The following is a 15,997-nucleotide window of genomic DNA, read 5'->3' as shown; positions in this document are numbered from 1 at the left end:
GAAAGAGGATCACCATTTCATGCCCTGTATAAAAATTAACTCAAGATGGATCAAAGACCTAAATATAAGAGCCAAGACCACAAAGCTCCTAGAAGATTATGTTGGGACAATCTGGTAGTAGGAAACAGTCTTATAAACTTTATACCCAAAGCATTAGCAAGAAGTAACAGATGAACTCTGGGGAATTAGAGGACTGTGGTTAAGAACACAATTGTAGGAGGGTACTTTTATCACTAAGGCAGGGGGAATAACTGGTGCAGGGTGTTGGTGGTAGGGGACTGGGTGGGCAACAGGGCACACGGGGCATGCCTTTATGGAATATGAATGTGTTCAAGTGGTCATAGGGTGTTACTATCTCAGTGGGTGGAGACCCACACAATAACCAACAAAATATTAAATACCCATCCTGGGGTCTCCTGCTACATTCTTTAATAGAGTGGCAAGAATCTCTAGAGCATATAAGCAATGACTAATAAAAGAAAACAGGCCAATACACCAAGTCCTCAATATTAATGCTTGTACTTATGAACATTATTCATGTAAAACTGAAACTTAGCCTAATAATATCTACTGCCTAAAAGTTACCTCCTGAAAACCTTCTTGTTACTCAAATGTGGCCTCTCTCTAAAGCAAACTCAGCAAATAAATTCACTACCTTCCCCTCAACATGGGATATGACTTTGAGGAAACAGCCTCCCTGGTATTGTGGAATTATTACCAAGTGCCAACCACTGATGCATTTGGAAAATGACCTTGACCAAAAGGTTGAAAAAGTAAATACAAGTTTTTACAGCTGAGAGATTTCAAAGTAAGTCAGGAAGTCATTCCAGAGGTTCTGCTTATGCAAGTCTCAGGCAGATCTCACTAATGTCATAGTAAACAAAACACCAAACAGGGGTGCTCTTCAGGGTTCTAGAAATCTGGACACTATAGGCAAGACACATAAACCCATGAAATCAGCATCCTGTCAGTGGGCCTACCTTGAAAAATATAATAACCTATTTCCCCAATGTAAGAGTTAGACTCATTTATAATTTCTCTACATGTGATTCTTCTGGCCCTTTTATTTGAACCTATAATCAATACTAAACCCATTAAATATATGTTCCATAAACTTAAATCTTCAGTCTGTTCATATGCTGGTTGAGCCCTGAACCTCAGCAGAGTTGCAGCTAACACCTACTCTCCAGTTTATCAGGTTCATCCAGGACAATGATGATGATGGACAACCCCATCCCAAAAATCAAAGAGTATCCACAACTGCAAGCAAAATAGTACCTTCTATGTGCCCCATAAAATCTAAATCCCCTCTCAATCTGAAGCAAGAGTGGGCATCACCATCCCAAAATCCTCAAGAGGAATGATAAAACCTACGGGGGAATACAATCATGGACCAAAGTAGACATTATTATTGTAGTAAAGGAAGAACTTGATATAAAGGTAGTGGTTACCAGAAGTTCTGAGGGGAGGGGGAGGGAAGAATAGTTGGAATATAGGGCACTTTAGGGGCATTGGATTATTCTGCGTATTACAATAACAGATACATTTTTTTCAAAACCTATGAAATTGTACAGTGCAAAATGTAAACCATCACGTAAACTACAGGCCGTGGTTAATAGCAATACTTCAATATTTGTTCATCAATTGTAACAAATGTACCACACTAATGTAAGATGCTATTAATGGAGAAGGTAAGAGAGGTAGTGTATTGGGCATATGGGAATCCACTATATTTTTACGCAAATTTTTTGTAACCTAAGACTTTTTTAAAAACAAGTTTACCAAAAAAAAACACAACACAACAAAACAAAACCTATTGGATCCATCAAAACCACACCAGAAAACTGAAGAGGGAACATTCCCTAATCAGTCTGAGGCTCACATCACCTTAATTATCAAAGTCATATAAATAAACTACAGGAAAACAAAATTAAAGACCAATAACCCTCATGGATATAGATGCAAAAATCTTCAACATGTGTATTCACAGATCAAAGTAGATCAATTAATAGTGTGGTTATTGTCTTGTGTTAACAGATGAAAAAGTAAAATTGATATAAATATAGTGGTTGCCGAGGGGTTCAGAAAAAAGGGGGAGGAACGAATAATTAGAAGATTATTTTATTTTTAGGGCAGTGAAAGTGTTCAGTAAGATACTGCAATGACAGCCCATGACATTATACATTTGTCAAAGCCTATAAAACTATACATCACAAAGTATAAACCGTAATGTAAACTATAGATCTTGGTTAGAAGCAATGTGTCAATATTGGATCATAAATGGTAACAAATATACCACACTAATATAAGATGTTAATAATACAGGAAATCTATATATATGGATGTAGGGGTGGGGGTATATTTGTCTGCCAAAGGGCTGCAGATGCAAAGTACTAAAAATCTGTTGGCTTTTATAAAGGCTATTTATTTGGGGTAAAAGCTTACAGTTACAAGGCCATAAAAAGTCCAACCCAAGGTACCAAAGAGGCACTTTCCTCATCAAAGTTGGCTGCCACGTGTTGAAGCAAGATGGCAGGTGATCTCTGCAAAGTTTCAGCCTTTCCCTCTAGGCCTCCTCTTTCGGGCTGAATTGCTCTACTTTTTCCTGATTTCAGCTGCAAGCTGAAATAGGCCTTGTCTCTCAGGGCTTTCTATATCAGTTTCACATTGTGGCAATTTTACATTATTTATGAAATCCAATGAGAGATATTGATTATGTTTGTAAACTGGTCTGTTTCTCTGAGTGTGACACCCTTTCATTGTATTAGATTCAGCTGAGACATCTGATTAAATTATGTTAAGATTAGGGCTTTAATTCAACCACATCATTAGAGTGCCACTCAAAATTGAATCCCAGCCCCCTTGGGCTGAGACTGTCACACAGAAGGAGACATGAAGAAAAAGTAGACACGCAGTAAGAGAGAGCACTCCATAGACTTGGCCAGCGAAGAGAGATGAGTCTGATAGTCTATAGCTGACCTTGTGAAGAAACCACAGCAGCTGAGCCTGGAAAGAAACAAGCCCAAGGAATAGAAACGAGCCTTATGCCAGCTTACAGGTGAGATGGGAAGAAACTGGGACCATGGAGCCTTAAGAAGAAAGAGGAAGGCTGAACCCTCACAGACATCATCCACCATCTTGCATCAACACATGGCAACATACTTTGGGTGAGAAAGTACCTCTTATGGTACCTTGAGTTGGACTCTTTAGAGCCTGGGAACTGTAAGCTTCTACCCCAAGTAAATACCCTTTATAAAAGCCAATAGACCTCTGGTACTTCGCATTAACATCTCTTTGGCTGACTAATACATGACTCTCTTCCAAAGGTCAGCTGTAACCTATCCAGCAAAACGGTTCATCTTTCCCAGGGTTTCAGTTGTTTGCCCCATCCTCTTCCTGTCACATATCCAGATCAAAACAACAGGGCTATCTCTTCCCTGTTTGTCTGAGTGTCCATTTATAACAGACCCAGCAAAGGGGCAGGACTCAACCTGAGTCTCAGCCACTAACATAGTCAAAACAAAAGTCCAAATCTTAACAGGTAATAGAATCAAAGACATCTCAGCTGAATTTAATGCAATCAAAGGGTATTACTCAGGGAAAAGATTGGTTTACAAAAATAATCTTTCTCTTTTGGGGATTCATAAAATAATCTCAAATTGCCACAAGGATGTTGTTATATGGGAATTCCCTATACTTTTGATGTAGTTTTACTGTAAATCTAAAACTCCTCTAAAAATAAAATCTTCAACATGCAAAAATCAGTAGTGATTCTAAACATAAGTAAAGAACAATTCAGAGAAAAAAAGCAAGAAAATATTCCATTTATAATATCAACGGAAAGAATCAACTATGAGCAAATTTAACCAAGGATATAAAGGACTTATTCCTAACACCCTAGAAAACATTGCTGAAAGAAATTTAAGTAAGACCTAAAATAGCACATCTCTGTTTACAGATTGGAAGGCCAAATATTTTAAGTTATCAGTTCTATCCAGAGCAATTTATAGACTCAATTCAATCTCACTGAAAATTCCAATAGCCATCTTTGTAGTAATAGAAAAGCCAATCATCAAATTCATCAGGGAAATGAAATCAGGGCAACAAAGAGTCACTACTTCACAACAACAAGCATGGTTATTATTAAAAAAAAAAAAAAAGGAAAATATTAAGTCCTGGCAAGGATGCTGAGAAATAGGAACCCTCATACATTGTTGGTGTGAATGTAAAATGGCATTAGCTGCTACGGAAAACAGTTTAGCAGTTCCTCGAAAAGTTAAATATAGGAGTATCATATGAAGTGGAAATTCCACTTCTAGGTATGTACCAAAATGGGCGAAAACAAGGTCTCAGAAAGACATTTATACATCAGTGTTCATAGCAACATTATGGAGACAATAGCCAAAAGATGGAAGCATGCTAAATATTCATCAGTAGATGAATGGATAAACAAAAAGTGATACATAAATAAATATATATATATATCAGCATTCAAAAAGGGATGAAATTCTTATTGTTGCTACACTGATGAACCTTGAAAACATTGACATCTTGTTGACTGAGATATCAGACATGAAGAAATAAGTGAGATAAGATTCCACTTACATAAAATATTGAAAATATGCAAACTCATAGGGTCAGAATGTAGAGTACAGGACACGAGGGTGGGTCTAGGAGAAGAATGTGGGGATGACACATAATAGGGTTATGGTTTCTGTTTGGGGTGAAAGGAAAATTCTGGTAATGGATGGTGGTGAGGGTAGCACAACAATGTGAATAAGATTATTCTCACTGAAATGTATGCTTGGGAGTGGTGTGTGTGTATATATATGTATATACACACATATATCAACAATTTGAAAAAGAAAACTATCTAAATAGTAAATGACAATTAAATGCAATACATAATCCTAGATATGGTCTAACAATGGAAGAGAAAAAACTCAAAAGGATCTTACTGAGACAATTGGAGAAACTGGAATATAGACCGTAAGATTTATATTAATATTAAATTTCTTGAACTTCATAACTGTACTTAAAGTGATTATAGGGAAGCGGACTTGGCCCAAAGGATAGGGCATCCGACTACCACATGGGAGGTCTGCGGTTCAAACCCCGGGCCTCCTTGACCTGTGTGGAGCTGACCCATGCACAATGCTGATGCGCACAAGGGGTGCCCTGCCACGCAGGGGTGTCCCCCACGTAGGGTAGCCCCACACGCAAGGAGTGCACCCCATAAGGAGAGCCGCCCAGCGCGAAAGGAAGTGCAGCCTGCCCAAGAATGGCACCACGCACACTGAGAGCTGACACAAGAAGATAGCACAACAAAAAGAAACACAGATTCCTGGCACCGCTGATAAGGATAGAAGCGGTCACTGAAGAACACACAGCGAATGGACAGAGAGAGCAGACAACTGGGGGGGAGAGGAGATAAACAAACAAACAAACAAAATCTTTAAAAATAAATAAATAAAGTGATTATATAAGTGAATAACCTTGTTTTTAGGAAATGTACATGGAAATACTGTGTTTGAGGACCATGATGTATATAACCTACCCTCCAATGTTTAGAAAATGATACATAGATAAATGAACAGATAGAATGAAAAGGCAAATATGGAAAATTAAAATTGGTGTAAATGGGTATCAATGGAGGGGTATATGTTGGAGCTCTCTGTATGAAGTTTTAAATTTTTTGTGGTAACTTGTAAGCTTGAAATTATTTCAAAATTAAAAAGTTGAAAGAAAAATATATATATATGAAGATGTGAATTAAAATCATATACTACAGAAACTAAATTACAAACAAATGAAAGCTATAATGCAGGAAATAAGTAACCAAAAATACATTTAGAAAACTAGCAAAATGGATGATGTAGCCCCTTCCTTCTAAGTAATTACTTAAAATGAAAATGTATTAAACTCAAAGTAGCACAGACAATGGCATAATGGATAAAAGATGACTATAGCAGTTTGATATTATTGATGAATTCCAAAAATATTGGATTATGTTTGTAAACTAGTCTTTTCCTCTGGGCATATTAAATTATATTGGATTCAGAGATTTCCTTGATTAAATAATGATTAAGGCTTTGATTGGGCCACAACAGTAGCACCTTGCATCCTCAACCCCTTGGCACTGAATTCAAAAAGGCCACCAAGTGCCCTCAACTGGGACAGAATAGGCTCTTCAACAAATGGTGCTGAGAGAACTGGATATCCATATGCAAAAGAATGAAAGAGGATCCCTTTCTTATACTCTATAAAAAATTAACTCAAAATGGATCAAAGACCTAAATAAAAGAGCCAGAAACATAATGTTCTTGAAGATAATGTAGAGAAGCATCTAGGAAATCTTTTGGTAGGAAATGGTTTCATAAACTTTAAAACCAAAGCACAAGCAACAAAAGAAAAAATAGATACTTTGGATCTCCACAAAATTAAAAACCTGTGCTTCAAAGCAGGTTGTCAAGAAAGTGAAAAGGCAGATCATTCAGTGGGAGAAAATATTTGGAAATTATTTATCCAATAAGATAAATCAGCATATATAAAGAAATCCTACAAGTCAATAATAAAAAGACAACCCATTTTAAAAAGGGGCACGAGACTTGAACAGACTCTTTTCCAAGAGGAAATACAAATGCACATGAAAAGATGCTCAACATCACTAGCTTTTAGGGAAATGTAAATCAAAACTGCAGTGAGATATCATTTCACACATACTAGACAAGGTGCTATTTAAAAAAACAGAAAACTACAAGTGTTAGAGAGGATATGGAGGTAGAAATGCTTATCCACTGTTGGTGGGAATGTAGAATGGAGCAGCCACTGTGGAGAACAGTTTGGCATTCTGCAATCCAAGTATCCATCAACAGATGATTGAATAAATAAAATGTGATATACACATATTATGGTATACTACCCAGCTAAAAGAAGGAATTGAGTACTGATACATGCTAAAACATAGATGAAGCTCGAGAAGCTTATGTTGAGTGAAGTAAGCCAGTCACTAAAGGACAAATATTGCATGATCACACTGATATGAATTAAGAATACTGAGCAGACTCATGGAGGTATAGAGTCTGGAAGACAGGTTACCAGGAGATAGAAGGAGAGTAGAGATTGGTGAGGTGGTGCTTAATCTATGCAGAATTTATAAAAAAGGTTGATTGAAACAGTTTGGTAATGCACAAAGGTGATGGTGGCACAGCAAAATGATATGAGTGTAATTAATGTTGCTGAACTGTGAGTGTGACCATGGTTGAAAGGGGAAGGCTTGGACCATCCATGACGTTAGAATGAATGCTAGAGTTGAAAAAGGCAACTGGTACAACTAAGTGAACTCTGGGGTGGCTGAGGATTGTGGTTAAGAATACAATTACAAGAATATTCTTTCCGGATCTAAAACATTTTACCCCAATTAAGTTACTCTTTGTCTCTTCCGAGATAACCTTAACCTAAGCTGTCTGTCCTGACTTGTGGGTGTGGGATGGTGAGAGGCTGCAGCCCTGCCCTTGGTGACCATGGCAACAACTCCAGTCCCAGGAAACAGTTTATCAATACAAACTCTATAAACTTTAAATATTCAGGGGAAATGCAAACCAAATGTGCTAAAAGCTTATCTAGAATGTATGAAGTCCATGCTAAAAGCTTACCTAAGATGTAGAAGATATAACCTAATTCAAGCCTATTGAGAACTGAAATAAAAAGACCATTTGACCTTTCCCCTCTGTATAAAAGGAACTCAAAAATCTTGTTCGGGGCTCGGGTTTGAAATAGAAAGCTCCCAAGTCCGGCCTGCCGTCAATAAACCATTTTCCAATTTTCCTTCTCAAAATCATTCCTGAGTCCTGGCCTTTCTATACACAAATAAATGAACCTCTCTCAAATTCTACAACACTATAGGATATGAATGTATTCCTGTTCTTATAGATGTGTCTTCCCAATAAAGGCACACAGAGTCACCAACAAAATATTAAACTCCCATCTGAGAGACCTGCTACATTCTCAATTAAAATGGCAAAAATCTAAGGAATATATAAGCAGTGCCTAATAAAAGAAAACAGGACTATAAGCCAAGTTCTCAATCTTAATGCTTGTACTTTGATAACATCCTAATTATACACAATGTCCAAGAGTTACCTCCAGAAAACCTTGTTACTCAAATGTGACCTCTATCTAAGCCAAACTCAGCAAATAAACTATCTTCCACCACCTACCCATCCAACATAGGACATGACTCCCAGGGATAAGCTTCCCTGGCACCAAGGAATTATTACCAAGTGCCAACCAGTGACGCATGTGGGAAAAGATCTTGACAAAAAGGGGGAAATATTAAATACAAAAGAGTTTTTACAGCTAAGGGATTTCAAAGTGAATCAGAAGGTATTCTAGAGGTTAATACTTATGCAAGTCTCAGGCAGATTTCACTAAATGCCACAGTAAAGAAAGCCTCAAATAAACATGCTCCCAAGGGCTCGAAGGATGTCCAGACACTATGCGCAAGGCACACAGCCTCATGGAAAACACTCCTTAGGTGGGCTCTATTGGGGAATATATGATATTCTATTTCCCCAATATAACATTGTTATACTCATTTATAATTCCCTTGCTAATGATTCTTCTACTCCTTTTATTTGAATCTGTAATGATCATTACACCCATTAAATGTATATCTCAGAGACCTAAATCTTCAGATTTTTCATATGCCAGTTGAGCTGTGAATCCCAGCAGAGTTGCAGCCAACTCCTACTCTCCAGTTCTTCAGGATTCCACCCGACAACTAACAAAATGATGATGATGGACAAGTCCCACCCCAAAAACACAAGGAGTATCTACAACTGCAAGCAAAACAGTGCCTTCCTTCTGCCCCATAACGTCTAAGTCCCCTCTCAGCTCAAAGCAGAACAGAAATCATCCCAAATTCCTTAAGACTGAGGAATGAACAGACATAAGGGGGGAGCATAATCAGGGATGCAAAGTAGATATATTGTTAATGTAGTTATTATCATGTGGTAATACAGAAGAACTTGTAACACTGATTAAAGATAGTGGTTACCAGGGGATTAAAGATAGCGGTTATCTTTAGGGGTTCAGACGAGCAGGGGAGAGATGAACAGGTAGAACATGGGCATTTTTAGGGCACTGGAGTTGAAATGATATATGCATGACATTATATGTTGGCCAAAGACCATAATAAACTATACAGCCCAAAGTGTAAACCATAATGTAAACTATAAACCTTGGTTAGTAGCAATGCTTCAATATTGGTTTATCAATTTTAACAAATGTATCACACTAATACATTTGTTAATAATACTATATACAGTTGAATTGTTTTTGTAACTCTCTTGTAAGTTTGAAAGTATTTAAAAAAGAAAAGTCAAGTTACACTCAAAAAAAGTTATCAGTATCTAAACTAAATGAGGAACTGGAAGCAAAGGCAGGAGTGGATCACTTTAAATACTTATATTCAATATGCATAAAAAGGACAAAATGTATAAGCAAGAATGTTTATCACACTATTATTTATGTCAAAGATCTGGGAAGAATCTAAATACAAAACAAAAAAAAAGACAGTTAAATATTCTGTTATAGAGACATAAAATTAAAAACAGCTAGTAGTCATTCTAAGCTAAAGATATTTAAACTATATTGTGCATAGAAATGTATAATGTAGTAAAAAAAAAAGTTTATAGGACACAATGAAAACACTACCTATAGAGAAATTTATAACCATAAACCTCTACATTATAAAGAAATCTATAACTTTACTTTTTTAAACCTTAAAAACAGAAAAAAACAAACTCAAACCTACCAGAAAGAAGGAAATCATAAACATTACATTGGAGAAGAATGAAGGGAATAGAAAAACAATAGAATCAACTAAACCATAAGGTGATTCTTTGCAAAGATCAACAAAATTGAAAAACCTATAGCTAGGTGAATAATAAAGACTCACTTTATATAAAATCAATAATAGAAGTGGTGACCTTACCACCAACCTTACAGAAATAAAATTATAAGAGAATACTTTCAAAAATTGTCAAATTAGACAACAGATATGGAAAAATTCTTAAAAACATACCTTGCTTCTTTTATTTACTCTCAAAAAGTCACTGCTCTGAAAAAAGTTATAGTATATATTTATAATTAGTATGTCTTTTAGGTTATCATGTATTACATTTTTGTTACTCTTCTATAATTCATATTATGTTATCCTTTGTCTTTATATTGTGCTAGTCAACATTTTTCAGGGCAGTGATGATCATTTTGATCCAGGGCTCTACCAGTGAACGGAATTATACAGGCAAATAAATGGTGCATCATTTGCCCAAAGGAGTTTAGTTTGGAAGAAATAATTGAAATAATTCAAAGTAAAACAAATTGACAAACTGAAAACATAACAGTGTCATGATGAGATTTCTGTTTCCAAGAGAGCCCTTTAGGTACAGAATACACTGAATTAAGGACCAGTGAATAAAACCAGAGAAAATGCAGGCATCTACTGGTGAGTTAAATACTCCATGGCTATCCACATGGCTTGATGAAAGAAATAGCACCTCTGACACAGTATATAATTTGGAGAAGTGAGTCAGGAATCATTTCATCTTCATTCCTTGGCTACCACCTTGATGGAGTGCAGATGACTTACTAAGGGCCTAACTGAGTCAGCTTGAGGGGGATACCACTAGTCCAATCTGTGACTATTGGAACATGAAAATAAATAATAACACATAACATACTGAATAAAGTAATAGAATACAGGAATCCATAAGGGTATAATAAATAAATAGGGAGCAGAGCAAGTCCTTTGAATGGTAGAAAACCAAAAACAAGACAAAGAAGTAGTGAAACAAATGGGGAAAAAAATTATTTGGCAATCGTCTGAGTGTTGGTTGATTCAGGTGATAAGCATCAATGGATACCAAGGCTGGTTAGTTAAGGTTAGAAAGGTACCACAATATTGACATAATCTCAAAAAAATGTTAACCAAAAATTCATTCATTACAAAGGGAAAACAACACCTTTTTCTGTGTGGAGGAACCTGCCAGATAATTCACCTTGTTATTAAGTTGACATCACCAGGATTGGGGCGAGTGGACTTCCAGGCCCTCTGAAGGGCTGCACTGAGGAAAGCACAGATTCCTGCCATGGTGTTCCCTCCAGGAATGCAGGGCCTGGGTCTGCTCAACAGGAAACTCTGGGCACACCCAGGTTGGGATCATTTGTGCTCCTTAAAACTGTCAAAAATGTGAACGTGAGGAAATAGCTCAGGAAGAGTTCCAGACTGAAGCAGACTGAATGACAAAGGGAAGAAAAACAGACACTGTTGAGACAGTTTAGGATACCTGGGTCAAAGTTGAAGGTGTCTGTGACTGGAATTAAAGCCTTGATGTAATGTTATTTCCTGATTTGGGTTCATTTGGTTGTTTTCTAGGCAAGTGGCCTTGTTTTGGAGAGAAATTACTGGAGTCATATTTCTGAGATGTTAATGGGCAAATGAGGTGAAAAGATAACAGCTGGGAAATTTGAATGAAGGGATTAGGGCTTATTTGTACACAGATGGTTTATAAATGGGACTGTGGCTGAAAAGGGTAGTCTAGGAATGTAAATGTCAATTGCAAGAAAGCTAGAGAATAATCTAGGCACTGAATGACATAGAGAACCCAGAGGTGGATGAGAATTATGGATAATAATACAAATGCAAGAATGTCCTTCTATGAACTAGAACAAATGTACATCACTATTGCAATGTGGTAAGAATGTTTGAGAAGCATGGGAAAAACACAATGTAACCTATGGATTATAGTTAACAGCAATACCGTAATCTTGCTGCAAAGCCAAAATGTACTGTGTTAGTAAAAGGGGGGAATGTACTATGTTAGTAAGAGGGGGGTATGGAAAATATACCAAATGTACACCATAGACCATAGTTAGTGGTAATAGTCTGATGATATTATCCCATAATCCATACCAAAAATTCCACAACAATGCAGTGTTTTGGTGGAGAGGTGTTGTATGGGAATTCTACACATGTACATGGCTGCTTTGTTGTTGGAGATTTGGACCTGAAGGGTATCAGGAATGAAAGAAAGAGAAAAAGGAGAGTGAAAGAAAGAGAAAGAACGAGAGAGCTGGTATCAGGGGGTCTGCTGATATAGCCTGTGCATAAATTCAAAATTGTTTCCAAGTGTACCTAGTCTCTAAAAGTCCAAATAAGTAATATGGGCCCTATAGTCCTAGAATGTTCAGAAACGATGTAAGACTGAAGGTGTATTCAAGGTTGCATCCAGATGGAATGTGGAAGATATGCTAAATCCAAGCTGTGGAAGATATGCTGAATCCAAGCTGGCTTGGAATGTGGGGAATATGCAGCTCACCTGGAGGAAATAACCTATCTGATACTCAGATCAAACACTGAAGAAACTAACCAAAGGTCTGTTTGCAGGCCATCACCTTTGTCTCCCTAATCTTAAACCTCTGCTTATAAAAGGGACCGAAAAACTCTATTTGGGGCTCGGTTATTATTAGGACAAGAGTCCGACTCAGTGGGTCAAAATAAACCAACTTCCTTCTCAGAGTTCTCGAGTCCTGGCCTTCAATGTCCTGGCACACCCCACTTCTCTACAACACTGCGAGTAGAGAATCATCAGACAACTTTATTGTTTACAAGGGGCTCTCTATATACCCCAGCCTATGTGACAACAAGCAGCAACATGCAGTTAACTATTAGCATTACTAAGGAACTCAAAAAATCTTATCTCAAGGTACAAAGTCTAAGAGTTCTATTTACTACAAAAGGTATGTGCTCATCTCTTCTTTCAGCCTTTAACAGCTTCATCCCATTTGCCTGGAACTCTTAATTACTGCATTCCTTAGGTTGCAAGCATAGCCATAGAGACAGCATGTCTCTCCTTGTGAGGCCACTGTGCATCAGTTTCCAACACTTTGTAAATTCACAACTTCACTAATAAAAATATACTTTTTTAAAAAATGCCAATGCCATACTATGCCATTAAAGCATTCAGAGGCCAAATCTACCCCCCAACAGTTAAAAGTTGTGAAAGTAATTACCCTTGTGAGAGTCTGGCTGTTATTAAAAGTGTGAATTATCACATAAGTAGCACTAAGCCTTTGGTGTTCTGGGTGTTTCTGCAGTGTTTGTGGAAACAGCAGGATATTTATATTCCAGTTTTTCACAGGAACCCCTTCCTCTGCTGCATGCTCTGAAGAGCAACATCCCTTTGCCACAGGCTGAAAGCCATGGAGAAGGGCATTTATTAATATAAGTCCTTCCTCCAAGCCAGAGGCATGCTACTCAAGAATTTTGCTTGAGCTCACTTTCTGTGGCCTCAGGAGGTGGGCTCAGGCCTCAATTCACATGATCTGTACTTGGCTGTCTTGTCTACACACAGGCGTTTCAGGTGGCAGGAAGAGAGAAACTTGGCCAGAGTATGGGAATTTTCTCTGACTCTTTCCCCTCCAGGAGTCAATTTGGACATTTTAGTGCTCACAGGAGCATGAAGTAAGAAAGTGATCGTGTGAAGAATTTGCAAGGTAGAGAAATGTTGAGGGTTATAGGATGCTGGAATTCACCTTTATTTGTCAATCTGGGATGGGAGCAAATTTAATCAGGACATTTGCACACAAATTAACATTCATCAAATGTATATATACTATCAGATGTATCTGATGTATAGAGAATAATTGAAGAAATATACTATTTTGAAATAAAAGCTTTTCGATACAAAGATTTACAAATATTTATGCATCTTATCAGTGTGGGATGCTATATTGAACCAAGAGAAAGTAGTCAATAAAGCATAACAAACAATCCTGACAATATTTAAAGGTGGATGGTTATTAGAAGCCCTATCCCCTTGCTTACGATAAGTAAGAGAATAACTTTGGAAGTATATTTGATTAATGTAAAAGTAAACAAGGGACATGAATATATTTTCAAATTTGAAAGTACAGAAAAAAGAAAATTATTTGAGAATAATTCATCACCAGATAAAATATGATTACTACAGTAGCGAGGCATATAAAAATTAAGATTATGGATGTCTTATTTTCACCTTTCAAATGGAGACATAAAAAATCAAAATAAGTGCTTTCATATTTTCAATTTCTAACAAGAGAAATTTAATTTCAATGAATACATATGCTTTACAAAAAACAGCCACTGACTTGACTCTCAAATACACCGATTTATTACATTCTCATATTGAGCAGATATCACCTCTAAATATCGTTCTATCTATATTTTATAAACATATTACAGTGAAACAAAGGCACTTCAGTAAGTTGAAATTAATTAAAAATAATTTAAAGAGTCACTGGATCATGAGAAATTGTCTAAGGTGGCAATTTTCTCAATTAAAACCACGAGAAATTAAGAAGTATATTTCAAAAATTTTACTGACAACCTTACCTTCGATTAAAGTCACAAAAGTAAAAAGCCTAATAAATTTTGGTTTTGTGAATAAATAACATAGATAAAATTAAAACAATGTTCGGAGTTGTAATATTAATATCCGTACTTGTAAAATTTTCAACATTTTTTGAAGTACGTTAACGTTGTAGGAAAAATGAACCATTTAAAAATCAATAAAATTGTACATTTGGGGACACCGCTTGCCCTTTCCCCTGGGGCTTCCACGCGGCTCGGCCAGGTCCTGCCTGTGCCCAGCTTATCCCCCTGGAAGGTTCCGATATTTTTTACATTCATTTCAGTACTGTACATGCTTCGCCCTTTTCGCTGAATCCCTATCAGAACAGTCCTGCATACATTACATAATCCCACAGCACGCCAGGATTTCGAGCAGGCAAACCCCTAAATGAACGATACTCTGGTGAAAATAAGTTTTGCCACAATATTAAAGGAGAAAACAAACCACGTGGGAACCGTGCAGAGGAAGAAAGGCTCAGAGCTCGCTTTTTAGGAGAAACTTTCCGGAGGCGCCAGGACCACGGCTCCTGCTCGCCAGGGGCGCGAGGAGGGAGCTCTGGACTCACCGCGGACGCGCCGGGACGTCCAGAGCCGCGGGGGCTGCTCCGCGGGGCGCGGGTCCGGAGCCGCGTCCTCACTGCGGGCAGCGCCAGGTCCCGGAACCGAACCCCAGGCGTTTCCGGGTAGGACCGGGTCATCCCTGGGTGGGAAAAGGCGGCCTGCGCCCCCTCCAGGCCGCCGCGGGGCGCGCCGAGCAGGAAGCGCCAGCTCTCGCCTGGTGCCCGCGCGCCCCTTCCCCTCTCGCCCTCCGGCTGCGCCGCTGAGCTGCTGCCCAGAGTCCGCCGGAGTGGACCCCGCGGCACGTGCCGGAGTGGACCCCCAGCACGAGCGGCAGGGAAGGCCAGGAAGGAAGGGCGCGCAGGAGGGGCAGGCGCGGGGGGCGCAGCTCCGGGCGCAGGCTCCTCTGCACGTCCTGGCCCTGCCGGCTCGGGTCCCCACCCCAGCCTCCGCCGACCGCTGGGGAGCTCAGGCTGCATCGCGGGGGGTTTCTCTGGGGTGCAAAGGGAGCCCCCCTGGCGGCCCCGCCTGCCCGAGTCCTCCCCTCCTCCTCCCACCCGTTCCTGCCTGGCCCAGTCAGGAGCTGACCACCACGTGTTGGTGCATTTATTGGGGCTCGGTTGGGGGGACCTGTGCAGGATCACACCACCAGCTGGAGTAGCGCGGCCCCAAGTCAGTGCTCCCCGTCCAGGGCGCAGAGCCGCGGGGGGCGGCAGCCCGACAGGGGGCTGCCTACGAAGGGGGGTGGGCGTGTCGAGGCCCCTCCTCCACCGTGTGCCTTCTGGAACCCGCCTCAAGGTTCTCAGTGTGGTGGGGGAAGGGGCCCCGTGGTAACCTGCCGTCTACCTTCCGTCTGAGCTCAGGGGACAGGGAGCCATGGTGTAGGTAAAGAAACCTTTTGTTTTTCTTTCTTGTGAGTTTGCATGTTAGCTCCTACTATGATAAGTGAACATTGTCCCCAGGAAGTGAAAAATTAAGGAATTA

General features: G+C 39.1%; 1 protein-coding gene across 4 annotated transcripts in view; it reads right to left on the bottom strand.

The window, feature by feature from the left end:
* LOC101443526 (zinc finger protein 596-like) overlaps positions 1-15,709 on the bottom strand; it is a 143,177-nt gene extending 127,468 nt beyond the window's left edge. The window contains exon 1 of one of the 4 annotated variants that reach the window (XR_009180376.2): positions 15,022-15,582. The gene's annotated coding sequence lies outside the window, so the exon portion shown is untranslated. Of the gene's footprint in view, positions 1-15,021 lie in introns of all 4 variants that reach the window. The other 3 variants (XR_009180375.1, XM_058275493.1, XM_004463602.5) reach the window with 3 other exon arrangements.
* Between the last annotated feature and the right edge of the window lie 288 nt (positions 15,710-15,997).

The sequence above is a fragment of the Dasypus novemcinctus genome, chromosome 14, assembly GCF_030445035.2.
Source record: "Dasypus novemcinctus isolate mDasNov1 chromosome 14, mDasNov1.1.hap2, whole genome shotgun sequence".
In the NCBI taxonomy this organism is placed as follows: Eukaryota; Metazoa; Chordata; class Mammalia; order Cingulata; family Dasypodidae; genus Dasypus; species Dasypus novemcinctus.
Note: the sequence above shows the minus strand (reverse complement) of the source record. Positions and strands in the feature narration are given on the sequence as shown.